The sequence below is a fragment of the Vespula vulgaris genome, chromosome 10, assembly GCF_905475345.1.
Source record: "Vespula vulgaris chromosome 10, iyVesVulg1.1, whole genome shotgun sequence".
Lineage (NCBI taxonomy): Eukaryota > Metazoa > Arthropoda > Insecta > Hymenoptera > Vespidae > Vespula > Vespula vulgaris.
This window is the reverse complement of record NC_066595.1, coordinates 1,977,501-1,992,379: the sequence shown is the minus strand read 5'-3', so window position 1 is coordinate 1,992,379 and position 14,879 is coordinate 1,977,501. Positions and strand designations below refer to the sequence as shown.

At 34.7% G+C, this 14,879-nt stretch overlaps 1 protein-coding gene across 6 annotated transcripts in view; it reads right to left on the bottom strand.

Annotated features, from left to right (window-relative positions):
• Positions 1–14,879, bottom strand: part of LOC127066846 (protein roadkill) — a 78,488-nt gene that overhangs the window by 49,524 nt on the left and 14,085 nt on the right. The window contains exon 1 of one of the 6 annotated variants that reach the window (XM_051001067.1): positions 5,048–5,065. The exons of the other annotated variants lie outside the window; for them this stretch is intronic. The gene's annotated coding sequence lies outside the window, so the exon portion shown is untranslated. Of the gene's footprint in view, positions 1–5,047; positions 5,066–14,879 lie in introns of those variants that run through there. 6 annotated transcript variants of the gene reach the window in all.

Genomic DNA, 14,879 nt, shown 5'->3' with positions numbered 1-14,879 from the left:
TATGTATATGTGTATGTATGTATGTATGTATGTGTACACACATATATGTAACACGTTCGCCGACTAAAAATGGATATCAACTTAACCCTCGACGACCCAAATATTTTTTTCCTCGCATTCGTCTCAGAAGCACATTCGTCGTCATCGTCGTAATACTACTACTATTATGTAGGCGAGTCGTGTAAATGCAAAATACTTTTCACGAGACGTAAGATACTATTGCTAACGTAGTTCTTTTTTCTCTTCTTCTTTTTTTTTGTTTTATTCCTTTACTTCCCTATAATAAATACTTTCACGATCGATTCGAAAGATTCTTTAGTACTCGAATTTTTTCGTATCTCGAATTTTATATGATCGTCGAAGAATGATGGAGAAAGGGAAGACAAAAAATAAAAACAAATAAAAACAAGAAAAGAAAAGAAAAGGGAAAGGAGAAAAAAGGTAATAAAAATAACGAGAAAAATAAATAAATAAGTAAATAAATAAATAAATAAATAAAAGAAAGAAAAAAGTAAACGAGTAAAAAATCTCAGAGAGAAGAAGAAAAGAAGAAAGCAACGCCATTGTTGGTTGGTTTTCGTACGCAGTATATACGGGGATCGATTCTTAGGGTATAATCTCTCTCTCTCTCTCTCTCTTTTCCTCTCTATTTCTCTTCTGTCTCTCTTACACCAATACATAAACGAAAGTGAATGAATCGTGAGACGGCTTAGACCCCTCGAACCAACTAAGAGAAGAGAGCGAGGGCGAGAGAGCAGTTTTGAAGGGTTCGAAATCGTTGAAAAACGCACCGAAAGAATCGAGTTCTCCCTCTTCGTCCCTCCTTTTCCCTCTTTCTCCCTCTCTCTCTCTCTCTCTCTCTCTCTCTCTCTCTCTCTCTCTCACTCTTCTTCTTTTGAAGGGTCAGAATCTCGATATAGGTCCCTGGTCAATGGGACCCAGTATAATTTGGACAATACTTAGCCAACCACTCATTGTATCCCAGACGACATATGGCGTCCTTTTATTCAGACTTCAAGTTCTCTCTCCCTCTTTTTTTAAATGGGAGGCACAGTAGTAATTAAAATATTCCCTAAATAAATCTATCGAAGTGACATTTTCACACGATTCGAAAATAACTCGATCGAGATAATTCAAGGATTTGTTCGGAAATAAATCTAGCCAATCATTGATCGAATGCACGTATACATACACACACCATACACATGTATGTATATATGTATGTGTATATATATATATATATATATATATATATATTGACTGGATACAGGAAAAGGAATTGCACCATCCTCCGTAGAATTTTTGCAGTAGTGAACTCATTCGCCTTTATCTCATATGGCGAGTGGGTAGCGAACGGTGCCTGAGAGCAGGCTTTCCAACGATATTTCTGGTGGATAACTATGCCAGGGACTGCTAGGTAAGTAGTCACTATAATACGGCTCCGATCAAGTAAAAGTACATGAGCGCGCAACCTCGTAAGCGAGTTCACCATGTCGCTTTCACTCCCCATGCCGCAACATTATACGTTGCTCGAGGACCGGCTAAAGATCTTAGAAACGCGTTATAAAAGTTAACGACGAATTTACGACCAGTTAAATTGCTATATAAATTATTGCTTTCGAAAAAATTCTTTTCTCTCTTTTTCTTTTCCAATCTCGATAACGTATCGAACGAAAATTGAAAATCTGTACGATTGTCAATGAACGACTGAGAAGTGAGGTAGAGCTGTTAAAAAAAAAAAAAAGAAAAAGTTTTGGGATTTAACACGAAATCTATATAGAAATTTGTCTAATCTAATATGATAAAAAAATCTTCTACAGAAGTGTGCATGTAATCGAATGAACGTACGAGATGGAGATAAAAGTTTTCTACAAAGTGCGCGAGAGAAATGAAAATAAGATCGAGACAGTCCATTAACCACCGAGAGAAATCCTTAGGAGGAGAACAATCGAAAGAGATATTCGAGTTGTTAATCGGTCCGATGCAAAATTGGGGCCGAAAAAGGAGGGAGGAAGCTGAGAAACGTTTAGAATAAACGACGATTTGCTCGGTCGGTCTCGCATGGCGATCTAAATTTTAAACGCTTCCTGTCCCTCTTTTTCTCCTTCATCATCCTCTTTTTCTTTAACTTTTTTTTCTTCCTTCATTTTCTTAACTTTCTATTTTAGAACGTTACGCGATATTTAAATGATCTTGGGAAGGTTAATTGATCGAAAACGAATTTTCTTTCCTTTTTTTATATATACATATATTTTTTTTTCTTTTCTCGTTCAAAGAAAATTATTTCTTTTGAATTTCGAAGGGTATCGACCGTGGGTATTTTGAATGGATTAAATCGAAGAAAATCCTTATCCTCCTCCGTTAGAATTTTATTTGTATCTCGACTTAAACCTCGTATAATAGTTAGTAGTTATATTTCTCGAGAGACGAGAAGTAAGAAGGAAGGAAGGAAGGGAGGAAAGAAAGAAAGAAAAAAAAAGGAAGAAAGGAAGAAAAAATATAAAAGACGAATTACCTTTGCTCGTGAGGTTTTGATAAATTCGTCGAGGTTTATAACGAAAAAGAAGGCTACGAGAAAAAGAGAGATCCCTTTTTGAATCTAAAGAGCCCTCTTGATTTATGGCCAAGCAAAAGACGAAACGATGATTCTTGCTTTTCCCATCAAAGAGACTCTGAGAGGAGAGCAGCATTTGTAATCCTCTCGGTGGAGTCTCTTTTCACGCTGACTATTTTATCGTTCATCTCGTTAATTAATCGTATTTAACGGTATTAATTTTAGTAGCTGCCGCTATCACCACCATCACCATCACCATCACCACCACCATCATGATCACCATCGTGCGGTTGATCTTGAATCTCTAATAATCGCGCATTCGGAGAACATAATGAACGACTAGATAAGCTGATGACGTATTTTTCCAAAGGTTTCCATCGTGAAACCGATCGATGAACGAAAAGCTTTATTTTTCCTATCGTAATCACAGTAATCTAGGATGTACTTACTAACGACGTTATGAAACGAATTTTCATCGATATTTACGAGAGAATATTTCCATTGTATTTTTTATTAGAACGATGTAACCTTTTTTTGTCTCTTTTTTTCTTTCTTTTTCTTTTTTTAGTGTTTTTGTTCCCAATTAACTACGTTTCTACCGATCAAATTATAGTACCTAGTTCGCGTGACAATCGTTGTCCTTACAAACGACCCACGACATAGTTCGCATATTTCGCGCTTATCATTCCCAAAGCTTATTATCGTTTAATTAACTGTAATTTGCGAATTATCGACGATAGAAAAATAGAAGAAAAAAAACAGTAACAAAAAGAAAAGATAGAAAAAAGAAAACGACAATGACTTTCAAAAAAATCACAGTCAATACCAATACGAGTTATTATAATCTATTTCGTTCCTTCGTAAGAAATAATAAGTTCATATTTAATTTATACTGAACAAATATGTATATATATATACGCAATGTTATAACTATCAGATAGAAACATTAATTCCTCCCCTTGTAAAAAAAATAAACGATCAACATCGTAAGACAAAACATTGAAACACGATATTAAAAAATACATGAATAATATACTCGTACAATACATTCGAGTACACGCAAGACTTCCACATGGAACATATGTAGTTACATGACGTTATAAAAGATTAAAACCGGATAATAAATATCAAGATGTTCAAGGTTTCATTCCAAACGAGATAATAAATTATAATAACGATAACAATAACGATAACTATAACGATAATAATAATAATAATAACAAGTCGAGTCTTCCGAAATTCGTTGAAAGCTACTTTGGATGGTGACCTTAACCTCGCCTCGTGTGTTTATCAAAAAACGTAGTCTCGGTGATGAGAAAATTGGGTTGCCTTGCGACTCTTGACCCTTTTTTTGTGTGGTATCTCTCTCTCTCTCTCTCTCTCTCTCTTTTTCTTTCTCTCTGTTTCTCTCTTTGAGAAGTACGCATGCGCACGAGCGAGCGTGCTCTCGTCGGGAGGAGGTGCAATGCAGAGGAGGTGGTTGGTTCTCATAAGGAGAACGGAAAGCAAAGCGGAGCATCGTGTTTATGTAGGTAGGTAGGTTGCACGACTAGGTCTCTCACGAGAGATCTCCTCTTCACGAACTCGAAGCGACAAACACCGGTATTATTTTCTGCGAGAGAGACAAGCTTCTTACTACCACTCGCAAAGATCTATACGTTGTATGTATACATATTAATACGTATCTATATGTATGTTTTTGTAGATAAGAAAGAAACGAAATATATATGTATGTATATGTGCATGTATATATATCGTTGAATATTTCTTGCAGAGCAAATCTTTTTTTCTTTTTTTTTTTTTGGCGACGTTTGCCTATTGATTCGTACTATAATTTTAAAAACGACTAACGTCGACGAGTCTATGATTAATCGTACGATCAAACGCGACGAATATGTTTCGATAGATTTTTTTTTTTTTTTTTTTTTTTAACTAAATAAACGTAAGAGAGGGTTGGAGTACATCGCTTCTATTCAAAAATTAATCTAATTTAATTTTTCGTGATACGATTTCTTCTTTTTTTTTTGTATTATTCTTCTTTTATAATTACACTCTACTAAATATAAATATAATGGTAGAGTATAATTTATTTATATCGATAAAGACACACTATAGTAAACGACGAATATAAATTATACTCGAGCAACGTACGCACCAATACGTATAAAATTACAAAATTACACATTACAAAATCGACAAGAAACAATAAACAAAAAGCTAAATTCTTATATCCCACAATGATCACCTAGCGTCCCTGATTGATAAATATATACGTCCCTACAAGAATATTCTTACAAGAAAAGAAATTCACCCGCATCATTCTATACACATAAAAAAGAAAAGAAAAGAAAAGAAAAGAAAAGAAAAGGAAAGAAAAGAAAAAGAAAAAAAACATCGTTAAACGTTTAATAAGAACGATTTAATTAGAGCTAATTAAACGGTAATATCAATGATGACACTTCGATGGGTATTATTTTTTCAATATAAGATTACCTTGTATAGCCGTACAGTTATATCGTTGTTGACGACGACGAAGATGTTGGTAGACCGTGAACGGCCATATAAACGAACGGTGATATTCAAGAGATGTCGAGAATGGTGTGTACCAGGGCACGTTACGGAGACGGGGTTATGCACCCATTTAAGAGAACGACGAGAGCGCGGTTAGCCTAGATCACACAGATACACGACTCCTCCTACTTCTCTTTCGTATTTAACTACGATGTGAGAGAATCACATCTACCGAGAAGATCCTAACCTTTTTCATTCCTTTTTCTATCTCTATGTCTATCTTTATATCTATCTCTTTCTGCTTCTCCGTCGGACTGTCTCTCCGTCTCTTCAAGGAAGATAAAATCAAATAGTGAGATTGTTGTGTTGTGTGTTGTCTGTTGCTCGGTCGAACGTCGTACCACACAATCGCATATGTATATTTATATACGTGTATATTTCTTCTATAGATTTGTTTACGTATGTTGTTTGTATGTATTTCTTCTATACGTATATAAAAGATAGAAATTTTTCATTTTAGAAACTTATCCATAGAGCCAATAGTATTAGTCCCGTAGATTGTAAGTTAATAAAATAAACACGACGCATTTTTTCAACGATAAATTTTAATTTATCACGAATTAAACGACCTATAGAATATAGGATTAATATCTATTCGATTGGAGAATTGAGTAGCGTCGACAGTTTTTTACTTGTTTTATATTTAATAAATAAGTAACGATAGTATTTCTTTTTCTATTGAATGTCTCTACTAATTCGTCTAAACAAGAAAGAAAAAAAAAAAACAATCACTAATATTTTTTTATATCGAAAATTCCGACATTGCTTATCGACCAATCGCAAATATATTTATTGCAATATGGTAAGACGGTATATAACATATGTAATTACAGTGGAAAAAAAAGAGAGAAAGAAAGAGAGAGAGAGAGAGAGGGAAAAGAAAAAAGAGAAAAAAAAGAAAGAAAACAAGGAAACACTGCTATAATAAGAATAATTGTTGTTCGGAACATAAGACGATAACATCTCGAAAGTGAAAACGTGACAAGCGGCTTGTTTCCTTACATCCACAGATGTTCTTATTAAATATAAAAAGACAAAATGTGTTTATTGACTCTCTCTCTCTTTTTTTTTTTTTTCTTTATAATTTTTTCCTAAGAATAAATCAATTGAAAAACAATGTATATGCATATTGCATACCATTGTACATAAGAAAAGATAAGAAAAAAAAATTGGCACTAGTATGTATACACATATGCATATATATATATATATATATATATATATATATATATAATACGTTTTATATTCTCGAGTAAGTACATATTCCCGTGATGGAAGAGACACTGGTGATATCGTTGTTTGCGATTTAATGCGAGGAAAGAGAGATAGGCCGTGATTCCAAGGCGAACGACGACGGACGGACATGCCCTTGAAAAACGAACGCGTAATCTTTCTTCCTCGGTCGTTGTCCTCTACCGACTCTGCTCTTATTTGCTTGCGTTTAATTGTTTCTTTCGTCTGATATACGAAAAGAAAAAAGAATATCATAGAATTTTATACGTAGGATAAAATGGATGTCGACGAAAAAAATCTTTTTTATCTTCCTTCTCAACTACTCTTTCTCTTAACTTTAATAGGGCCTCCTATTGTTTCGTAAAAATCAGCATGAAGAACGATTATCATTATCATTATCATTATCATTATTATTATTATTGATCATACGTCGGAATTATAAAAGAAGAAGAAAAGAAAAAAAATTTTTTTTTTTAAATTCACGTGATTCAAATTCATTGTTTAAATTCAAGGTGTTTCACACTTTCGTGAAAATCGACATAAAAAAGAATCTTTATGATTATTACCGTTAACTCTACAAACGAATCATATATAAAAAAAAGTAAATAAATAAATAAAATTGAAGGTAGAACGTTGACAAAAATTATCTTTTCATTTTCTTCTTTAATTCGAAGCTTCACATTTTTGTGAAAGTGTGCGACGTTTTTAGAACGACGATGACGATGACGATGACGATGACGATGACGATGACGATGATGATGACGATAACGATGAAGATGACGATGATTGTTAGTATTATTAATAATATCATTATTATTATTATTATTAATTATGCATACGAATCTTCGCACAACGAAGCTGACTCGTAAAATCGAGCATTGACAGTGTAGGTGTAATTTACGTATACGTGTACGTATAATACGAGGGTATACGCGTGTGGGTGCGGTCCCTGTTGTTGTCTTTTATATCTACTACATGACCTCGTCGCGTCGCATGGCTGAATAGGCCCTGTCAATGGTTCGTTTCATTGAATTAAATAGGCCATTCGTGCACGGACGTAATTATTCCTCGTGGTTTTCTACGAGAGTCTCTCGTCGTCGTTGTCGGACATATTCTCTTTCTCTTTCTCTTTCTTTCTTTCTTTCTTTATCTCTTTCTCTCTTTCTCTCTTTCTCACTCACTCGCAAAAGAGATCTTCGCCCCAAAGCTCGATCTTTTAAATTTCATCTTATATTTATCGAACGATAAATCGAGATGAACGATCAAAGGAAAAGATATGACTGGAAATAAAAATAAAAAGGAAAAGGATAAAATGCGATCATATTTTATGATAAAAATCGTATAAAACTTGTTACCATAGCGATGGTAATGGTAATAGTAATAGTAATAATAGTAGTAGTAGTAGTAGTAGTAGTAGTAGTAATACGAAAATGAATAATAAATAATGATGATAAAAGTGTATTATAAAAATCCAGTTATACTTATCGCCCTCATTCGGTCTATTTGCTTGTCAACAATATTGCGAAAAGACAATTAATTCGCATTCACAGTGATAAGAAATAAAGGATTAGGCTTATAGTCTTGTTGTACATGCATGTGTAAAGAAAAGACGTCATAAAGAAGGTGTTCGGCTTGCAGATGAGTCGTAATAAAGTGTGATTAAAAGAAAACAAAAAAAAAGAATAAAAAAAAAAAAGAAAGAAAGAGAAAAAAAATATACGTCGAGGACGTATACTTATTTACTATTATATGTATGTATGTCTATTTGTATTTCTATGTATATACACATACATAATATATATATGTGTGTGTACGTATATATGTTTCTGTGGACTCGTTGGATTGTTGGATTATCTATGCGTGCTCCAAATCGCAAACGGAATACGAGTTTGCGATCTGTTACCGCGTGAACGCGATAAGTGGACCGAGACACAAGGAATCTTTTGTGAACGCCTCTTTTGTGAATCCTCCATCTCCACCACCTCCTCCGTCATCATCATCTTCTTCACCTCCTTCTCCTCCTCCTCCTCCTCCTCCTCCTCCTCCTCCTCTTCCACCATCTTCTTCGAGAATGACGAATGGTCGAGCTATAGAGACGTCGTCGATCATTAATGGAACCATAACGGTAGTTATACGTTAATTCGTATCTCTCGTGATATAAATCGTGTAGGTGGACCGTTATCATAAGTCACGTACGTAAGTAGATATACGTAGATATTATGTACAACCAGAGTTTACTTTTCGCCTAATTGAGATCATTTTATTCTCGCTAACCTGTTACCCCTCGGTACACTTCTGCGAATACATTTGTAAATATTTTCTTCTTCTTCTTTTTCTTTTTTTTTGCTTTTTGTGTTTTTTAATTTTCTTTTTTTTTCTTCTTTTTTTCCACTCCTCATCTCTCTTGCTCCCCATCACAACAATTTTCTACCGGCTCCGACGATAAAATTCGTTTCTTCTTCAAATTCTTTGTTCGTTATCGTATGTTAATGTTTCTTTTTTTTTTATTTATATATTTATATATTTATTTATTTATTTAATCTCTTTTTCTTCTTTTTTTTCAGTTTTCTGCTGACTCGACGATAAGGTTCGTTTTTTTTTTAAATCCTTTATTCGCTTACGTACGTCATTAATTCGTTTTTTCTTTATTGTTTTTTATTTTTCACTTATTTCTTTCTTTCTTTTTTCGTGGAAAGTTTAGAGGCTGTGTTTTTGGAGAAACACTTTCGAAGGAGAGACGATAAAACGTGTATGTCAATTTTTGTAGAATAATATTTAATAATTATGTGTGTATATATATATATATATATATATATATATATATATATAGACATATATATATACAATCATTATCATACTTTCTTAGATATTTTTTATTAGACGTAATGGGTTACCTAAAGTTCGAAGAATCAATATTTAATATACTAGTGTAGATCATACACGTATATCGCGTTCACGTTCTAAGAAACTTTCGTAACGAGAGGAACAAAGTAATATACAACGTCTCTCTCTCTTTCACTCTCTCTTTTACATCGAAGATGTAAAACGTAATATCTGTCTCTCTTTCTCTCTCTCTCTCTTCTCGACGGTAAAGGAAGCAGCTGGCATTTAAAAGCATCTCGATTAAAATACATTTACTAAATAACGTGTAACCACGTTCGTGATTAAAAATTCGATTCGTAAAAGTTATCTGAAATTCATTCGATCTTTTATAAACGTCAACACTTAAAATATGCGATATGCTTTCATTATCTCTTCCGTTTGTCGATCGAGCAACACGATTCCTTTGGAAATTATTATCGTCGATTTAAACCAAACATCGATTATACGTGTGTACGTGCGTGACGTACGCGCGCGTGTGTGTGTGTGTGTGTGTGAGAGAGAGATAGAAAGAAAGAGAAAGAGACAAAGAGAAAAGCCGGGAAAAGGAATGATGTAACGCGTCGAATAATGTAATCGAGTTAAACATAAAATTATTTTTCTTTCTTGTACAGAAATCTCATTGAAGAAAAAAAGAGAAAAAACGAGAGATATAGATAGATAGATAGATAGATAGATAGATAGATAGATAGATAGATAGATAAAGATAGAAAGAGAGAGAAAGATTTTACAACATCGTAAAGTCTCGCCTTTACGTCGTTAAAAACTACATACCGTTCTTCTTTCGTAACGAGTTACGCGTTACACGAGAAAATTGGACCTATTTTGTAAAATATATCAAACTTTTGTTTCGATAAACCTTGTTTTGTTCCATTGTAGAGAAACGTTATTCCATAAATAAAACGAATTTATATTATTAGAATCAATTAAAAGTTTTAAAGCAGACCAATTATGCTCTGTATAATTGGTTTACGATCCATCGACATACAGTCGTTTTAAAGTCAAACGTTTTCAATGATAATTTTATAATAATAAAGTTATCCTTTACATATCCATATAAAATTAGCTAAAAGGTCAACGTATAATAGAGATGGCTGTCGACAATTATATATATGTGAGTGTATATACGTGTACTTTCTCGTCGATTATAATACAATGGTAATTACTATGCGTGACGACAAATATCACGTTGAATAGAAGTATCACAATGTTTTTTTTCATCATCGATTACAATCTGGATCATAAATATGTACTTTTCAAATATTATAATCGTAGGTAAGCGAAGAAAAAAAGAAAAAAAAAAATATATGACGGTAAGAAAAATTTATGCTCCCATTTTACGTATTGGAATCGTTTATCGGAAGTAAACGATACGTCGATCGAAATTAATCGTAGAAAGGAAATCGATTAATCGATTTATTTGCTTTGATTTTGAAAATGATTCGATAAAAAAAAAAAAAACAACAATTGTTAATATCATTCCGTACAACCGATGATTGTACAATTACGATCGTTTACTTGGGTTACACGAATGGTACTTACAACTGTTGGTGGTGGGTTAACTGCTAATCAAAACCTTAGAGCAAAGATAGATATAAGATTACACAGGTTTGCTTTCTAAACGCTCGTCCAAGCCGAACTCGATCTGATGCTGAACGTCGTTTCACGTCTCGAAAGAGATAGATGGATAAATCATGCCAACGGCTCGTTAGTCCTCTCGGAAAAAGTGAGAGCTAGTTACTCTCACGCGTCCACGAAGGAAAACACGAGATAAGACAAAATGAAAATGCTCGGAGATTATATATATATATATATATATATATATATATATATATTTCTTAAATCTAGATCAGTAATGCACGCACATGTGGATCTCATCCAACTATATAACCTGTGACCCATAGAAAAAATCTACGGACCTTAAACTACGAGACTTAAAAAAAATATACCAGAAGTATATATACGCAAACATATCTGCCGAGACGTTGAAAAATTTATTAAAGAGAAACAGAGATTAAAAAATAAATAAATAAATAAATAATAATAATAATAGTAAAAAAGTACCACGTTTTATTTTGATCCTTTCGATAAGAAAAAAAAAGGAAAAAAAAAATATGCAAGTAGATACTTGTGAACGTTGAAAGTATTATTGGTAAAAAGTCGAATTGAAAAAAAAAATGTTAATTCAATTATACATTCGTTTTTGAAAATAACAAGTACCATTTGCTAAATAAGAATATTTTGACTGATATATTAAAGTATATATTTGATATTGATTTTGCGTTGCGGCACATATGGGATATTAACTTTTCAATTTCGGCTTATTGCAGAACGAAGATTGAACTGATCACTGATTTAGATCGTTGAAAGACAAGATCCGTCGTAGGTCATGATCAAGAATTTTGGTCTCAAAACGAACGAATAAACGAATGAGCGAACGAATGAGCGAACGAACGAAGGAACGAACGTCAAACCCGTTAAAAGTGAATCATTCAACGCGTAAAAATAGGCGTGTCTTATCGAGCGTGTGTGACTTTATTTTTTACAAGGTCATTTATACACGTACATATGTATTTTACTATACTTTCCACTTGACGGGGTCAAATTGAAGAGCCGTTCTTGGAAAAACAAACTTACCCGCAAAGTTTTTTTTAACAACCCTACCCCTGTGTAAACACACATACACACGCACATACATACATACAAAAAAAGAGAATTTGAATGGTCGTGAAAGATTCCTTTCGACTGCGAATATTTTTCGCGCCGAATTTTTTTTCTTTTCCGTGTACACACATTCTTTTTCTTTTTTTTAACAATCTATTTTTTATCTTCCATTTCAACTGTAATCGTTGAATACGTCAAAAAATAAACGGAAGTTTATATCGAGAGGACCGCTAAAAAAGAACAAACAAACAAACAAACAAACAAACAAACAAACAAACAAACAAACAAACGAACGAACGAACGAACGAACGAACAAAAAAAAAAGAGAAAAAAGAAAAAAAGAAGGGAAAAAAAGGAGAAAAAAAAACGCGTATTCATACAACGTGTATGTGTACACACACACACACACACACACACACAGGTACGTACTAACTTACGTACTCGATTCGACTCACGAGGCGTACTTACGTATATACTAAAAAGTAGGAAAACAGAATTGTTAAAGAAGCGCCATGATGTATACCATCGGCAGCATCAGTAGCATCAACATCAACATCAGCAGCGCATCGCATCGCATCGCATCGCAACCAGTCGCTGGGCGTGGAAATTCGAACGAGGATAATGGAAAAGCGCGATAATGAGCACATCGAAGGAGGACGAGAGAGGAAAGGAATGTTGTGTGCGACGTTACAGAAAAAAAGAAAGATAGAGATATAGACAGACAGATAGAGAAAGAGAGAGAGAGAGAGAGAGAGAAAGAGAGATAGATAGATAGATAGATAGAGATAGAAGGAGGGAACACTTCTCAAGTGATGCGACCCTGTTTCTAAACAGTGCACTTCTGTGTTTGCACGCCTGACAAATACCTCAACGTCATCGCTCGTTTCCAGATCGTTTGTGAACTTTATTACAGATACATACAGATGCATAGATACGTACAGATACATATGTAAGTAATAGAACGTCACGGGTGGAAAGAAGAGGAACAGATGATGCTTCGTGATCTCTCTTTCTCTCTTTCCTCCCTCTCTCTTTCTCTTTCTCTCTCTCTCTCTCTCTCTTTTACATCGAAGATGTAAAACGAAATTATTAGTCAATCAATCAACGTCATTCTAAAGTCTATCGTGAGTTTATATTGAAAAGAGAAGGGAGGGAAAGGTGGCAATAAAGAGGGAAACGATTACGAGAAGAGACGTGAATATATATGTGTATTCGTGTGTGTGTGTGTGTGTGTATTCGCGCATGAGTATATAAAAACATATATACATCATACGTACATTTACTGATGGCCTTAAGCACAGGAGACGTGCGAACTTCCGGGGGACGTCAACGGGGAAAGTGAAGATCCACGTGCTTCTTTAGAAGGAGGGGAGAAAAGAACAAAAAGAGAGAGCGAGAGAGAGAGAGAAAGAGAGAGATAAAGAGGAGAAAGAGAGGGAAAGAGTAAAAAGGAAGAAGGGAGAAACGTTGGGCGCCAGAGAGAACAGAGAAAACGGTTCTGACGTTTCGTAGACCACGCGAGAGAGGCAGCACGTTGTGCGAGAGCTCCATTTGTCCGGTTGTTGGTCGCAAGAGGTGAGAGGTGGAGAAGGTGGTGAAGAAGGAGGAGAAGGGAGAGAAAGAGGAGGAGGAGGGGAGAAGGAGGAGAATGGAGAAGAGCGTAAGAGGGCAAAGAGAGGGCAGGTAGGCGCGTGCCACTTAAAACCACCGCGAGAAACGCGGTCGTAGCCTCGGCACGTTGTCTCTGTATATGTGTGCGTGTGTGTATGTGTATGGATGTATGTATGATGTGTGTATGTGTGTGCGTACATACGTGTATCCGCGCGCGACTCGTTCACCAAGCCTCCTCTCAAACATCATTTAACGTGGCGAGCCATCGTTTATTTCGTTCGTTCGTTAATTCGTTTTTGAATGTATGTATGTATGTATTACGTACGATAAGTAACACCTTTCGATATATCTTTGATTTCGTTTACGATATCGCGACAACGTAAAGGGCAAATTGAAAATTTCAAAATCTTCGAGAAAATGAGCGTATTGAAATTTCTTATTCTTCGTTCATTTTTGTAGAATTGACGGAAAATTGATTTATTTATTTATTTATTTATTTATTTATTTATTTTGTTCGTTCGTTCGTACATATGTACGTAGGATAAGTAAATCTTTTTTAATGCTTTTTCGATCTCGCTTTTCGATATCTGGACAACGTAAAGGGTAAATCCAAAATTTGACATCTACGAGAACGAGAGAGAGAAAGAAAGAGGGAGAGAAAATTCATATTTATCGTCGGCGTCGTCCTCGTTTTCGGCATGGCTTGACGTAAGAAATTTGAACACGTAAGAAATTTAAAAAAGATATATCAGAGACAATGGCTTATCTCTCTCTCGTGAGAATATTTCAAAAATAGATACAAACCACACACACACACATTTAGAATGACTGGCTCCTACTGGAAAAGGCGAAATACAAAGACGAAAAAGAAGAGGAAAAGGAAACGGAAAAAGAAGAAAAAAATGATGATGAAGAAAAAAAAGAAAAAGTCGGTGACTTCTTCGGGAACGGGCGCGCTCTTTCACGAGCTGTCGGCGAGGCGATGCTTTGCCCCCAAAACCCTCATACCTCGATGCGCCTCTAGAGAAAGAGAGAGAAAGAGAGAGAGAGAGAGAGAGAGAGAGAGAGAGAGAGAGAGAGAGAGAGATATCCTTTTCCGCGGTTTTCTCTAATTGAACTAGTTTCCTTAGACCTACCCGTCGTCATCGTGGTCGTCGTCTTCGTTGTTGTCGGTGCATAGCTTTTCAAGGTCCCTCTCGCGACCCAACCATTTTTCTCATTCCCTATATTACTATATTTTCGACTCGAGAAAATCCAATCTCTAACGGGTAATCTCTATTCCTTTTGTCTTTTTTCATTGTTTTATCTTTCCTTTTTATTTTTTCTTCTTCTATCCCTTTCCCTTCCTCGACAACTCACATAATAA